General features: G+C 30.4%; 1 protein-coding gene and 1 non-coding gene across 3 annotated transcripts in view; one reads left to right on the forward strand and one right to left on the reverse strand.

The window, feature by feature from the left end:
* Positions 1 to 18,027, forward strand: part of LOC112687883 (fibroblast growth factor receptor homolog 1-like) — an 87,537-nt gene that overhangs the window by 28,533 nt on the left and 40,977 nt on the right. The gene's annotated exons all lie outside the window — the stretch shown is intronic.
* Trnar-acg lies at positions 16,234 to 16,306 on the reverse strand. The gene has a single exon. It is a non-coding gene; the product is annotated as a tRNA-Arg (tRNA).

Raw genomic sequence — 18,027 nt, forward strand, 5'->3', positions numbered from 1 at the left:
TGTCTCGCCTCCAAAAATAGACGACTCATTATTACTACGATTCTAATTAAAACGCGTGGCCGACAACCGTGATGATGTTTTATTTGATTTTATTTTATTTTTTCCTCTTTATTATTAAATATTATCAACATTTTACACGCGTCCATCGAACATACGCGTCGCTATTCGAAACGCATTCCATTCTAGCGGTGTTGCGCGTGCAGTGTATAGGCCAACCGCGTTTTCCTATTATTCGGACGCGGTCTCTGACTGTTTGCACGAGGCCGATGACGGCAATGTGTAACATACTTGTACACCGAAAATTTTTTTTTCGAAAAAAATAAACAACCTCAACAAGTAAGTCTGTTACGGGGATCGTATGAGGGTTGTTTATTGAGTGTACTACGTTCTTATGTTTAGTTCAACATTTAAAATGTGTAATAAAATAATCTTATGCGTCGAGGTCACGAAAACAGTAACTTATATAAACAAGAACACTTCATAGAATATTGGGTATTATTAAATACAGAAAAAATACATAATTTCTATGATCTATGAAATAAATTTAATCGTAGATAAAAATACAAAAATTGTATTTATTATTTAATTATTAATTCGTTTGGTCCCGATAGCAATACCGGCAATAGTGTGCGATTGGTACACCAGGATCCTCTCTGTCATCCGTGTGATAATTTCGACCATTGAGTACGAGGCGAACCTTAACCGATGTCGATTCGTCGAGTGCTTTCGAAATTTATTATAAAGCATTTTTTGGTCGGTTGTACGCAAGATTTTTTTTTTTTTTTGCCTCGTTCGTTTCGTTAGTGTCGTTTAAACGCGACACCTTGAACAAAAGTACGTCGTCGTTTTCGTTATTAGCGCCGCCGTGAGTTCGAGTACTGACGCATTTTTTATTGTTATAACTCGTGGACATACCAGTGTGGTGTGTCTCGACGCAACGGTACTAATTATTTATTGCATTCATTGTGATCGTACGATTCATTCGGGTTCGTGGACCACGATAGTGTCCAGCGATATTGCCGTTGCGATTTTTTGTTAATGGTTGCGGTGTTGCAACCTTAGTGGTTCTAACCGAACAGTTAGAAACCAACTACGGTATCGTCAGTTTTGTTGATATGCGTATTATCACTATTATTATTATTGTAGATCAACACCAAATAAAGATTATTGTCGATCTGAAGTTTTATAAATAAAAAAACTTAAACGAGTGCATGGAAATAAGATTATTTATATACAAAAAAAAAAAAAAAAAATAAAATAAACTAGAGACAACATTACAACTCTTACAACAATCGTAATGACGTATGTATTGCAGCGAAAATTATTTATCCCCCACAGCCAGGACGGTTCGGACGACTGCGATAATCGTAATCGCCGCACAATGTAATTTAATAAATCTAAAATTATTAATATATATACCTATAGGAGTATACATAAATATTTTGATCGAATGAATCTTAAATGTAAAAAAAAAAAATTACAACAGTCGGTCTTCCTGTACAGTTTGGCATTTCGACAAACACATACATATAAAATAAAAAAAATAAAAAAAATAACACTAATTTACATATATATATATATACAATAATCATAATGATAGATAGACATTTTTTTTTTTGGCAATAACAATAATATACTTTTTTTTTTAATCTACGAATTAATTTTAGACGGTTAAAACCAATATTACGTCGCTGAATGGTTAATGCCCTAGTCGCCCCCCCTTCTACGTCAGTAAGAAAAAAGTCCTCTTTATACTTAGGTTCCAACTTTCGACTCTGTCCCGTAGCCGGCGTCTTCCATCTATAGAGTACTAGATCTCCATTCTATAACTTTTTCGGTCCTTTTTTCTTTCGTGATATTTTTTATAATTCATTTTCCCGATTTCTTAGTAATGCCGTTGTGTTTCTACATCATGAACATGCGTTCGTGGTAAATATTGAATAAACCAACTTCTTTCTACAATAAAAATAGTTTCTCATTAGAGAGCGCTGTGTTCTATCACTATTACAACTACTGCGTTCCGTTTATGAATATCATATTATTGTGTACATCCGAGACGAAAATATATATTTGTCGTCGGCACGATTTCTCGAGCGTGTTCGAAACTTTTGGTGAAATTCCAAACGCCCGTTCGACACCGAGGTCCCACTGCTCGCCGGTGCTATGTAAATAATAGTACCCTTACTTATATGTATACCACGAATACGGGGTCCTTTCCCATAATTGGTGTGTTTTCCTAATGAAAACACGACGTACAAACCGTTTTCGTTAAATTGAATCACTGTGTGCATATAAAACGACGACGATAACACTATTCACATACTCACCATAGCGCGACTGTTACAGCATACGTTTAGTTTAATTAAGTTCAATCAGATCAGGCATCATCGTGAGTTAATTAAGGACAATATTTGAAATCGTCAATCAGACTGCGGCAGTCACGCATGACCGAATCTCTGACTTCGGCAAGCGCCGCTGCCACCACATGCACGTGGGTCCCGGACGGCAATATTGTCGCGCACGCGCGCATGTGTGTGTTTGTGTGTGTAATATATACAGTGATATTCCCAACAAATAATTTGAAAGTATATATACTAATAGTTACCAAATGCCTGACCATGAACACTTTAAATTGTACGAAATAAACTGAGAATAATTTTTTTCTGTAACTTATCTTGCTTCTTTCATTTTGTTCATTATTTTAACGACTAGTATCAAATAATAGTTCTATCCAAAGTCCATACAATGAGAACTCTATGCGAACGAATTATTTTTCTTTGCTATATTTTTTTTAAAATAAGTAGATCACACAGTTATCTAATCTTAAAAAAATAAATAAATTTTGGGAGTATACACGGATTATGTTTAGCGCCGAATAACATATATCCTGACATCCAGTCCTCAAAGAGCGTAATTATTATGTGTATCGTACGTGATATCCGATAAATACAATGATATTCCAATATGCGATACATATTTTTCTCCTCCATCGCAATACCGTGCAACGAATTAGAAGAAATTCAAGTTCGTGCTCTCTTGATATACGAGTAGGTATAGAATATATTTATATTAAGTCCACTTCGTAATACTTCATATTTACTCTCGGAGTGGTAAAAGCTATAACAAATCTATCGTACTTGAACTATGAAGTTATAGTAGACGAATGAGTCATTCGATTTCGATCAAATGGTTCTTTAAAAATCTTATGGGAGAACAAATTTTTCCTAGAAACATTTAAATAATTTGTACGAGTATATTTGTATGAAATCGGTAAAAGTTAAATGAATTATAACTATTACATTGTTTTTGTGTCTTTCAAAATTCATATGGAAATCTATATATTTGGTGGACTATATTAGCTGTATTAGTGAAAATGTTCACACAAACCACCTTGTAAAACTTGAAAGACCATGAATACAATGAAAAACTACCTCTGGTTACATATTATGTTCGCATAGAATATCGTATTAAATGTATTTTACTCCTACTTATTATTATATGAAAAGAATATACAGGTCCATGTCTTTAAATAGAACCAAATCCGACCAAAGAGTGTGCCCGCAAATGTAGTACTATAGGTTAGTATCGAATACAGCTTGCAGATTTACAGGTATGACGTTTCAGGTGCAGTCACAAAATATCAATGACACAAATCGATCAGATTATTTTTTAGGTTTACTTTTTTTTTATAGTAAAATACTTTGCTAATACCCTAACATCAAGAAAACCGCATTCGCCGGTTTAGTTAAAAAGGCGTTTGAAAAAAAAATTGCTCTTGAACAAAGGAAACGTCTGCGTTGAGTGACGCGGGAGTGTTCAATCATTCAGCTCCTTTCGAGTCAAAGAAGCCGCCACCGCACCGACGTTGTATGTTTTGTTCGTGGCACAAGAAAAGGGTAAATCTTCGGGTTTCATTTCATAAACACATTATAGTCACATTATTGGTTCTATGTACACGTTCCAGTGTTCATTTGTTCATAAAAATTTTCAAATATTTGCTTGATAGAATATTCACAATCAGAATTCAGTAGATATAACAATATAGTTATATATCTTTATAAGCGCGACGTAAAGCACGAGCCACGTTGTTTTTGAGATTACAAGATTAAAAGATTGAGGGAGAGTTAAGTCATAAAACATGCCTACCGCCTGCTTTGTGTTTTATAGTCCCTATGCCATAGATGTAATATACCTTCGTTTGAACAGTTAAGATTGAGATATTAGACGTTTTATAGCTTTAGTAAATTGTATTTTTAACCTAAAACAAAAATGTAAAAAAAAATCCATCGTGTGTTTTTTTAAATTTAAAAAATAAAATTGGGTCATTTAATAAATTTGTACGACCCTTGTATTCAACTAAAACAACAAAAATAAAAAAAAACGAAATAAAAGAAGTACTTAATATATAATTTATTTAACATAAAATACGATACTAAAGATGTACGAATGTATAAGTTTTTGTCTTAATAAAATTTCTACACAACTCAGTCACTCCCGTTGTCAATGGAAACAGTAAGTGTACTTTTGTCAATGCATTTATAAAATCAATCAACGTAGAAATATTGCATCAGTATCCTATGAAAGTTTTTAATTTTTTTTTTTTTTATAGTAAATTTTGAAATAAGCATATGTTTTATGAAGACTACGAAAATACTGATACTTTTTGCCCTAAACGGAGAAATACATGCCACACAAAAAAACAATAACCGTTGCTATGATAATATAATAAATTATCTAAGTAACTATTATTGATGTTGATTTCAATTATAGTACATATAGTACAATTATAGTACCCAAGGGCTTTATCGTATACTTAATTTAATTTAATCCATATGATATTATAATATTGTTAAAACAGTCTGCATAAATAGTACAGATGAAAAATTTTACAGTCTGAAGATTCTATGGGATCGATCTTGTTAGTTGTAAAAATGTAAATCGAGTGCAGACTAATAACTGGAAATAGCAAATACTGTCAACAAAAATTATAACGTGGAACTATCATTAAAATTACTGAGATATTTAAAAATATCCACGAAAAGTAAACTTGGAATTCGGAAGAAGTTTTATGAATTTAAGTTATAACAGAACACCAATTGAAATTGTTTATTTAGTATTAATCATAAATTCAAAAAAATGTTTGCATATTAAATTTAGGCAAAACTTGACACATAACACATAAAATTCATGTAGTTAAATAGTTTTTTAAATAAGTTTTTCTAAAACATGTTGTTTAAAGCATTTTTAAATCATTTTTTTTGACAAATTGCAAAAAAATGTTATATTTGTTAGAAAATCAAGTATTTTAATAAATTTCAATTATATGAATAAACAATATTAGTTTTTTGGTTATTATTCTATAAATATTAATCATAGTAGCACATGAAAAATTAAAAAAACAATAATTATTTCTGGAACTAAACATTAAAAAAATTTTAATCAACGCATTGTTTTGATTGTAATTATTTTATTTGAAATTCTTTTCATTCTATGAAAAGACTTATTTAAATGCAGTTACACTATTCTGCTATTTATTTATAAATTATAATTAATTATTTCCTTCACGCAATATTCATATTATTAGATGCGATTATGTCTTAGCAAGAAAGTTTTGAAAAAAAAAATGGACAGCCTACAGCGTTTAGGCTTGAAAATTATTTTTAACGTGTCAGGTTTTTTTTGTACGCACAAATTTGTACCAACGGTTTATTTTTTTCCGGATCCGTCCATATAGCTGGCATGCTGCCTTAATAAATCGTTGTCTCTTCCTGAGGACGAACTATAATATTATGTTCTGTACACCCGGTGAGTTTTAATTAATTACATTGGAAAATTCGTATGACAACTTGAAACCCGTTCTATAACTGTAATATAATATAAACGGACTATTTTGAAATTTAACTATCTCTACGAAATAATGGAAAACGGAAAATCAGTCGGTTAGTTTTTATTATTAATTTAGTTATTGAAAATGGCATCTTATAACTGTAACAAAAAGTCCGCTAACACTTAACTTACATCTCGCATTGTGATATTATAATACACATATATTTATACATTAAAATATTGGATTACATTTGTGTTCATTTCTATTTAACGCAAACCTTGCAACCTCGGTACTTGATGCACATTCCCCCATGTATCCAAAATAAGTCATTTAAAATATTTTTGATTCACTGATTATCAGTGGTACAGCTATATGCTCGATTAATTATTGTAAAAACTCTGATTCAACTCGTACTCATAAGAAATACAGTGGTTTTAATTTAAATAGGTTTTATAACGTCTTACTTTATGAGATCTCCAAAATCTTGGCTAGCTTTAAAATTATGTACAAGATTCTTTGCTTGTTTCGTTTCATGGTGAAATCGTATATCGGATGACTAGAATAAACCACGAACCCGTTTTTCATCACATTTCAAGTGTTTCTGACGTTTATACTTATCAATATTTGTTCCGCAACATACACATAAGATGAAATACACCAAGATTAGTTCATCGCTACGGGCCCTTTTGCTTTGAAGACGGTCATCAGAAGTGCACCCAAACCACGCATACAATCGTAATACACATGCATGTGCACCAAAACCGTAAAACGAAATTAAATGTTAACATCCACAGACTTTTGGACGAGTTTCCAAATCGTGTCTGTACTTTATTTAGGCCAAAATCACACAAATCTACATGAGACCGCATTTTAAACGATTCTCGAATAGTCATAGTATTGATTCTTAAATAGGCTTGGAGGTTTCCCTTGATAGTAGTTTTATCCTCTCCGAAACCTTACTCTTTTTGATAAAACCAAATTTCATCAAACTAACGAATAACTAACATACGGACCCAAATAAGCATTGAGCTGCCTTTGTTTCATGGTGATAACCGATAAATGTTGCTATTTTAAATCATCGGTAATCAGCATTCGGTGGAGGCAACCGGATTCTTGTTCCATGGAAGAGATGCAGAACAATACGTGGTTGTCTCATTTCGGTCGATTAATATTTTATAGGAACATGGCAGTGTTATGAATTTTTCCTTTTATTAATTAATTAATTATCTTGTCTGTTGGTCTTTCGTAAACAGTCACCAATAGCTTTTAGAACTGTTTCGACATATACCCTAAAACATATAAAATATTTTACGATATCGTAACCGTGGATACAAATCACGTTGAGAAAGGCAATTTATTATTTTGTAATGTCATTTACAGAATATACATTTTAAATGGAATATTACAGTTTAAAATCGTTTACATTTTTATACATAGAACATTTGTTTGAAATAAAGAAAAATAGATTAAGTAAAAGTGATTATTATTTTTTTTTTTTTTTTTAATCAACAATTTAACATGGAGTTATGAATTTATTTAACAAAATATTAATATAATGTTATTCTTTTATTATTATTATAATTTTTATAAGTAAAATAAAATTGTACCTACATATAGATCAAATTATATATTAATTATACAATTGATAAGACTTAAAATAAATTATTATTGAAATACATAAACGATTACAAATATACAAAATATGAATATTATACGGTACGTGATAAAATATTTTTTTAAGAAATCTGATTTGGGTTGTTAATTTAATCAGTTAAATACGTATCAATAGATTATTCATTTTTATAACTACCACTCGAAAATTGTGAATTTTTATGTAATTTATTTTATAAAAATTTCTTGAATTCAAATTACTTTTACTTAAACATTCTATTTATTTTAGTGATTTATATTTAATAAAAAGATAGAAAGCTCAATTTTCATCGCATAAATAATGGGAATTTGTAAACGTTAGTTGAAGATTTATTTTTTAATCAATAAATAGAATTGCCTTGGCAAATTATATTTTTAAGTCTAACTAAAATATGAATTGCAATTTTTATACTTCATTTTTGTAGACATGTTTTATTTAACTCGAATTTTTGTTTATTTTCAGATTAAATAACATATTGATTTTATTATTACCTAACCATAGTTACTTATAATCTAACACAAATAAATTGTTTATTCCAACTGGAATCTATTGACTTATTTATATATGATTTGTATTTTTTTTTTTTTACAAACTTTTTTTTTTTGCTTTTTATTTAAGTACAAGAATTGATTTATGATTTATTGATGAATGTATATGACGATTATGCGACTAATATGTTCACATGTTTGTTTGCGCATCTATACATTTTAATTTTTTTTTCAGATAAATCTTAAAAGCATATTTAAACCATTGTCAACATATGTTAAAAATAATTTTCAAAATACACATTTAGTACTTATTATTTAACTGTCAGATTATAACTTTAGGTTTGAAATCCTCTCAGTTAAAATTTAAATATTTTATGTGATTTGCGATCGGTTATTGAAAATGATTGGCTACTGAGAAAAAAAAATTGGTTTAAAAAAATATCACCTTGTGTCTTATTTATTTATCATGTTGTAGTTAATATTATAATTTTAACCTAAATGTTATTTAAATATATTTTAAAAATTAATAAAATATTTATTTACTTTTTGCAATTAGAATACACATTAACTGTTGAATTAAGGAATTGACTGTTGTAAAGCAGTATTAGCCTTAACACTGTTCACACGGTTGTTTTTAAGTTTTTCTTAAGTTTTCATCAATCGCGGGAAATAAACAAATAACATACAACAAATAGCTCAATAATAATTTTGTTTCTTTCATGTGCGGAATTCCATGCTACGAATATAAGAACCAACAGACTTGTCATTCGGTCAAACGCGCTATCCAGATGTGCTTGTAAAATAATACCATGTAAAATATTGTCATTTAGTTTGTTTGGACCTCTAAGATAATTTGAATATAAATCATTTTGTGAGAATACCGAAAACAATGCGAATAATCGAGAAAAAAAATTCAAATCTTTAGATGTATTTATTTTAATAATAATTTCATACTTATTAGAATATTAAAAAATGTATATTATTATCAATACAAACAAAACATTTAAAAAATGGCTCATTAGGTATTGAAGACGTTTATTTATGGTTTTTAATTTTGGTGAACAAAACTACATCGTAAGTTAGGTACCTTAATAAAATCCAATACAACATCTTTTTGAAAATATTTAGCATATTTAATAATGTTTATAGAAACAATCGATTATGCAGATATTATTAACTATGAATTCGCTCTGAATAGTGAAACGTTTAACACGAATCAAGAGTAAATACGGTTAAATATAACTCATGTAGATGATATGTTATGCACGCTCATGCCTGCAGAAAAGATGTAATAATAAAATATTAAACACATAATATCAATCGTTTGTTTGGTCTACGTATCTGCATGTATACGTTTAGCCCTGCAGTACTTAAATATCACGTACGCGCGTACACGGTATTAAAAATACGCACAAGCTCTTTCCAAACACGTTATATAATCCAGATCGCGAGTAAGGCTTGAAGTCAACAGCAAATAATGGGTCAGCTGTTGAAAAACGACACCTTGTCCCTGTCGGATAAACCTGATCCATGCGTATAATATATGCACGAGACGTGTAGTAAATATAGGTGCTGATCGACAGAGTATATAGTAAAGGAGGCATCATTGTGGTCGGTCCGCGGATGAAATCACGCAGGCTCGAAACACCGCGAGACCGAATTAGTCGTCCTCGGGGATTTATACGTAGGACACGATTTGGCACTTACACCGTTTGACCGTTTACAAATGAGGGACACGGACCGACGGCGCAACAAGACGCCAACGACCGCGAACAGACGCTATGTGCAGTGACGTGTAATATAGTTTAATGACGATGTTCACAAACGTTCGGAATCGAAATAGGGAGATGGAGCGAGAATACACGCTACTTACCATACATACAGAGTAGTGTAAGCCAGTAGCAGAAACGGTTATGTATTCGGGTCGGGATACCGAATTGAGAATAAGCGTGTAGGAAAATGGTGTGAGCCAGGAAATCATGAGAATAATGAAAATAAACAACGTATATATTTGGTATTTTTCGCTGCATTACATTTGAAATTCAAAGATAAATGTTTTTTATCAATTAATAGAACTATGCTGATGCACTAATAAATCGATTCAAAAGCACTTCTATATTTTTATCGAATGTCAACAAAGCATTACCATACGAACATATATTTCATATATAATCCAACTACATTTTAGTTTGGTACGAGATACGAAATTATGTATTTTTAAGCATATATACTAGATACATGAGTATTATTATTATTTCAGTAAATAGGGAATTTTTTAACGTTAATATCCTATAATGCGTGGAATTCCAGCAGCCGCAACGTTAATTGGTCATATAATTACAATAACACTTGTCATACAGATAACTACGATCACTCGAGAGCGACTGTTATAGTCGTTAATAACACAATATCATGATCGAAACAGTCTCAGCGCATAATGATGGTGCATCAACTAAACGTTACAAGAATGTTGAACACCTTTATTCGGCTTATTTATTTTTATTATTCAACTTCAGTGCGTCTGAGAGGGTCTCTTGTCGTGCAGTTGGCCATACATACGTCTGAGACCAACGAATTTCACGATACGCTCTATATTAAGATATTTCCTACAATAGTACCGCGTTCCATAACTAGGTATTACCACAAACACTTTGAATGATGTAAACTATGAGTACCACAATGCACGAGCCAACACCATAAGCACTGAACGTTTACCGACCGCCAGCATCATCAACAATCTTCCCGGACATCCGTGTCATTCGTCGTGGTCGTCATCATCGTCGCATCGTCACGGGTGTGCGTGTGCGTGTACTGTTCCCGGACGAAAAGCTTCCGGCTTCAAAAAGCTATTTTTCTCCCGCGGATGTACAACCGCAGCTCAGTGACGATACGCGTGTACCTGCTATTATTAACTTTTGTTTTCGGTTACAAATTAACGCAATACACGCGTACAGTACTATTACTACGATGTACGCTATACATATTAGCCACGTATACGTACACATGCGCTTGCGCGTATCCTGATTCCTGTCTACAGGAAACGCGGGTAATCCGACGACGACGATCTTACGGTTCACGCAGTCGGACAGCCGTGAAGAAATCATTCGGGCCGATGCTAAAAACAACACACACACATGCACGAGGCTAATTAATGCTTACACACACGTACACACAACATGGTGTGTACATATTTTAACTATTTGTACAATAATAATAATATAATATATAGTGCGTTGTGGAACTCGCGAGCCGGCGAAAGGGGTCCTCGTCGACATCACCCCTTTTATACATCACTTAAACGGCTGCGTAACGTGTTTTTAGCGCACGTGTCTCAGCTACCACCTCGATAAATATGCACTCACGTGCGTGTGTTTTTTTTTCATTTCGCATTATGTGTCGGGTTTTTTTTTTACGAGCTTCGACTCAGACGACGGACGTCTCTACCGCAAGAATATAAGGCGACAAACGTTTCTCGCAGATATAAAATATGAAACCAAAAATAAAAACCAACGATCACGCGTAAACTTATAAATTATATAATTTATATATATATATATATACATATAATGAACGGAGATGCTATACATACTCTAGAAAAATAAAAAATAACCAACCGTCCATTTACTCAGTATACATAACAACATAGAACATTTAAACAATAGTACATTAAACGGACGCGCGTTTATGCGAAAAAGCCAAGTCAACAGACTGATGTACTTGACTGCGACATGCACAACCACTATCGTCTACTAAAATAGACTGCGCTAGTCATTCGATTGTATTATGTATTAAAGTAATTTGATTTATTTAACATTAAAAAAAACTCCGTGATTCATTCGCGATCCTTTAATTTCATAGTGTTTATGATAATCAAATAGTTATTATTATTGGAAATTATTAAATTATAATTCGGTTTATTAAAGTTGAAAACCTGACCATTTATACGTTTATGGATAGCAATATACAATTCTGAATGTGGTATATCTAGGGGCTTTGACTCGAGAAACTTGTTTGTATGGTAATTCTACAGAATTCTATCTAAACAGCATTTATTATAATCGTATAAACAGTGCCGGATCTAAGGGGGAGACAAGTGGGTATGTATGTTTGCGCCTGATGCTTAGTATATAAGCGTATTAAGTTTATGAAAAATAAAAAAAAGTCATAAACATATTCTATACTTCCATCTATGTAAGGGCATGATTTTGGACGAGCGGTTTCCAATTAAAAATTCATCATCAAGTAAATACAAATTTAATAAAATTGCAACTATACGTGAAAAATAAAATTGTAACTTTTCATATTCGGTCACAATTGTATTAATATTGTTAATAAATTAACAAACCTGATGATGAATTTATTATTATATTACAATAAATGAGTCCAATATTTTATGGTTTTTTACGTTCTCTGTTAGTTTTTGTTTAAAATATGATTCGTTGGTATTATTATTAAGATAATAATAAAATGTAAGTTGAAATTTTAATTGTAATTTAATAATTAATACGTGCTTTTTTTACAATGTTTAAAGCAAAGATATAATTGAAAATGAAAAATGAAGTTCTCGATCAAATAAATCCATATTGTATAGGATATCTCTTTACAAGTACAATATCAAAAATCGTGATGATTGATTATGATCGTATTTGTTGTATTGATATGAAATAGGTGTATACTCAACAATTTTATGATCAATCTTATTCTTTATGGAACTATGTCAAATTCAATTTAATATATTGTAATTATACTTATAAAAAACGTGTTTGGTATTTGATTTTTATGTCGATAGATATAATATCAAATATGTTACAACTAAAAAGTGATAATTTATTAAAATAATTTATTGTTCAAATTAACAAAATATTATAGTTTATTAATTTTTTTTTTTTTGAATTATAAATACCTTCAACACATCGAAAGAAACGATATATTTAACGTAAATATATATTTAACTGTGACATTTTAATAGATTTTAACCATAAATTTTAATAAATCCTTCAATTGTTATTAACTATTATAATACACAATGTATGTATGTATATTTTTTCTTCGAGTCCAATATATACAATAAGCGTGTTGACATAATATTAATGATTGGTAGAGATTCATGGGTCAATGTACACATCGTCTGCTTCAACTAGAATTCAATTGCGGTAGGTTCATAAATCATAGGCAGCTAGATAATAATTTGTTCTATTAAATGGTAGAATACGATTCAAAATAACTCAGGTTATACTCGCTTAATATTATACTTGAAAAGAACTCTAATCATTAAAATAAATCATAATATCTGTTCCTTAATTTAATCAACGACGATTTTGGTTTACATATACAACACAAAAATATTTAAAGTATAAATTATGTAAATAAATGTACTAAATATAATAATTTAAATACCTATATAATTTATGATTGCTTAATTATTGTTCACTAAAAAGTTGAAATTATCTTTGATTTTTTTTTTAACTCTTTACATCTAGAAATATTACTCTATGAATGTGCGTTTTATATTTATTTACTGCCAAAATTTAAAGGTAACTCTTTTAAATTTGTCTATTATAAATTTACCTACAGTCTAATTAAATAAAATTTTACTCTATCGATGTAACTTTATTAGTCGATTGTTTTGTAAATAGGTACAATTTTTATTCAGGTTAATTTGTTATTATTATGTTCAATTATGTGGTTCCGGTGATGCTATAATAATAAATAACCCCACATACATTTGATGTGTAACAAAAGAAAAACAAAGAATCCTACGTAGTAAATAACTACACGGAATTAAGTATAAAACGAACTTAACTGTACATTATTGTTGTGCATCATATATAATGTTGAATTTGATTAATATAACCCTGTAACACCAATCTATAATGGTCATAAGTTATAATATTGAAGGTTCATAACATAATTTTTACTATACATACCTTTATTCTAATGTTAATTATTCAAAATAATTTTGGTTCCCCCTTTGAAGTAATTTTCTAAACTATAAAATAATTACTACCAAAGTAAAATGTATGTATGTATATTATAAAAATATTGTAAAAATACGTAGGTTTTGATTTATTGTTGATAAATAAACGAAGTTATTTTTGTATTTTTTAATTCAGATTAGTTAATAGTTCGATTTTATTGTAAAAAAAAAAAAATTATTTGAAAAATTTAATTTTGAAGGAGTTCAAGAGATCAAGGAACTTAACAAAAAAATATAAATTTTAATTAATAGAGCCATAGAGTAACCACTAGAACCGATTAAAATTAAGAATTGCGCTTGAATGGATTTCTCATTGAATGAAATAAAATAAAATATAATTTAACGAATACATTGTAAATTGTAATACTACATTATATTGTGGTATGCTGTAAGTTATATAGGTTTATTAGGAATAAAAATAAATCATATATTCTAGACTAGAGTAGAGTGAGTGCCTTGATAGAGAAGTGTGGCCATACGACATCTCAAATTTGATTGGTCGAATGGATTGTCTACCATTAGTTTGCTAATCTATATTTTGATAACAGTGTTTTTATAATGTTATTAATGAAAAAGCACATTCCAAGTTGGATTTTTGAAGCGTTTTGCATAATTTAATTGTATTTTAAAATCTAAACTAGTAATTTTACAATTAGATGAAATCAATTGTTTGAAACTAAATTAAAACCAAACAAGAAAAAGTATTTAAAATAGCTGATACCTATGAACAAGTCAGCACAACCGTTAACACTGAATCAGCTACAATAGTAACTTACAAAGAAAATTGTCCAGCATGTAATGAAAAATATGAAGATCCACCAACCGAGGGTTGGATTATGTGTTGCAAGTGTAAGATTTGGTGGCATGAAGCATGTTCATACTATGAGGATCCCCATAAAGACTTTGTATGCGATTTATGTTAATAGAAATAATACTTCAGTTACATTTTTTAATATAAGATTTTTTAAACTTGTATTTTAAGTATTTGTTAAAATTGACATGGTAGTCATGAGAAAGTGATTAATCATTTTATATTTTAAACTATGCAATTTAACCATATATTGTTTTATTTTTATGTTTATTATTATTAATTAGTATTGTAAGTGTTAAAGAAAAGTGTGAAAGTGTCAGAGAAAGATAGAAGTTTTTAATATAAGTTAAATGAAACAAATTGTCAAACTAGTCATGATTATGTAATTATTTTTTTTTTGATATTTGTATTATGCAATTTGGTAAGAAAAGGTAATAATGTTGGACTGTAAACTAGGTAACCAAGTTCCTTATGTATTTTAACGATTATATTTAATATTATTAAATATAAATTATTTGATTACTAATTTCAAATAAAGAGTTATTCTACACAACTAAGTCTATATTAATTTCTCATAAGGACTTTTACCCTGACTTATACGGAATTTTACCCCATGTATGGGGTAAGATTCCCAATTTTTATTTTTTTAATGTTTTGCAAATAATTATTTAAAGGTATATAAAAATAAAGTTTAATCTATAAATTGACATTCCTTATAAGTTTACCTTTTGAAAAAATATCACTTAAGAGCATATTAAAATGTTTATCACATTATAAAAACCAAATAAATAGAAAACGCGCATTTTTACCCCAGGCTACTCTATATATTATTTAAACATGTAACTTATATATACAATTACTTGTATAGTTGCAATTTTTAATGCAACATTAAATAGTGCAAATATAGTTTATAAACGAAAAAGTTAACAATTTTGTGAATTGAAAATGCCTGGATGTGCTGCAATTAATCGTTCAAATTTTGCTACAAAATGATTTCTTATGAAACATTTTCCTAAAGACAAGGTAAGGAAAAAGTTGTAGTTAGTTAAAATGAAGAGAGCTAATTGGTCTCCTATCAACTATTTTTATTTATGTAAAGTGAGTTTGCATTATTTTCTTAATATTTTTTATTATTTTATTCTCTTAGATCCATCAAGGCACTCTAGTCTAGGCTATTATTAATATTCGTTGTAATGTAGTAAAAAAATCTTAGATTATAATGGAAAATACCATTAGTCTTCTATTTATCTAAACTTAATATGTCTGTATACGTTTGTCTTTAATTTATTTTTTTATACACAAATATAAAAATAGTAATAAATATAATAAAATCAGATATAGAACTTGATAAGTTATTATAACATTATAATATAATTGAATATTTAAAAAAACTGTACAGTACAATGGACCCGCTATGATTAAAAATTAAAATAGTATTTTATATAATAATGGAAAAATTAATAACAAAATGTTGATCAACGACTCTGCCAGGATTCGAACCTGGAATCTTCTGATCCGTAGTCAGACGCGTTATCCGTTGCGCCACAGAGCCGAATGTCAATATAAGTATACTTTTTACAGGTTAGCTTAGGTATTATTTTTTTTTAATATTTTTCGATCAAATCATTACAATTACAATTTATCAATATTTTTTAGGTGGGAAATACCTGAGGTATACATACTACAAATAAATAAAATATATAATACGATCTATATTTAAAGGGGTAGGACGGTATTAGTTATTTTTTATATTGCTACACTAAAACATTATTAATAGGACGTCGTTGCAAGGTTTTGAAAACTTTGTGATGAATACATTTTTAGATCTAACAAAAAAATATTAAAAAATTCCACTGCTTGTTCACATATTCGTAATACCTACGTGTGTACGTCTCTATGTCTACATTGGGGGAGGAGATGTTATACCTTCCCGAAGTCTCACCTGTGAGTAGTGTGCCCTTAGCTTAATTTTATAAGTCAACACTGCAAACGATAGACACATGAAACGAAATAGCATCAAACCGACAGGCAACTTCATTAGATCTCCCGGCTTCTCCGCCGAAAAAAACCCTTATAAGAGCTACATGACAAGCGAAAATAACTCGTGACAAAATGCACGGTAAAAAAATGCTTATCTAAAATCTTATTAATTATACACGTATGAACGTAAAAACTATGGTAGTATTTTAAATATTTAAAACCGTCGCTATTCTGTCATAATTGTTTGAGTCATTATTTTTGAGATGGATTAATTATTTTTTTTTTTTAACCCACATTAGTATACCGCATAATAGTATAGTTGCTACCTACATATATGATATATAGTATGGTATACGAGCTTAAACTGTGTTATAATACATGGTTCATTCCGACCGAAGACCAGCTGTATAGGTCACAAGATGTTTGGGTCGTTTTCCTTGCGACTCGCGGTCGCATTACCGAAAAATCAAAAAGACCAACAATGCCGTTACGGATCACATAACGTTCACAGGGCTACGACAAAGAACGCGCTACACGTGCAGGTCATCAAATGTCCGCGCGACTGCCGGAGTTATTGTACATTATTATTAAGACACGGAGCGCACGGCACATTTTCTATTAATTACTTAGAGAAACGTCATTAGACTACTCCGTGTTCTGGTCCCACAGAATACCCATAAAACGGATTCACGACTGCGCACAAGACCAGATTCTTCCTGTGCACACACCGTGTACATGGCGCATGGCGTATTGTTTCGATCGAAACCATTTGGAGTACACGTGGACTATACCTACGTGATGTAACTGCCACAGAGGACGTCGTCAGTGGTTACACGATGCGTAGAACGCTGACAATCATAATTGGAGACATATTTATATTCGTTTTTTTTTTTACATCCCCCGACGATCGCGCACGTCTTACGGTATACACGCTTTTTAATCACCCATAATCATACGAGAATCACTGCACGATTATATTTATGCACTAGTCCTACGGTTTTCATATTCACGTATCCATACGAGAGTACTCAATGGGTGGGTGTGTGGTTAAGGATTCAAACCCCCTTGAAATTCAGGAAAATTATAAAACATGATTTTATGGAGTAAAAATGGTTTATGGATTATATAAGTATGGAAATGCACAACTTAAATCCTCCCTAAAACCCATTGTATTGTGTACGCGCCTGTACATACGTATCGCATGCATATCGCATGTTAATCCTGTACACGCACTACGTATACACACACTGTATGCACTCACATCATCACACAATCATAATATGCCACCGGCCG

This window comes from Sipha flava, unplaced genomic scaffold (assembly GCF_003268045.1).
Source record: "Sipha flava isolate LNK unplaced genomic scaffold, YSA_version1 36_pilon_pilon, whole genome shotgun sequence".
In the NCBI taxonomy this organism is placed as follows: domain Eukaryota; kingdom Metazoa; phylum Arthropoda; class Insecta; order Hemiptera; family Aphididae; genus Sipha; species Sipha flava.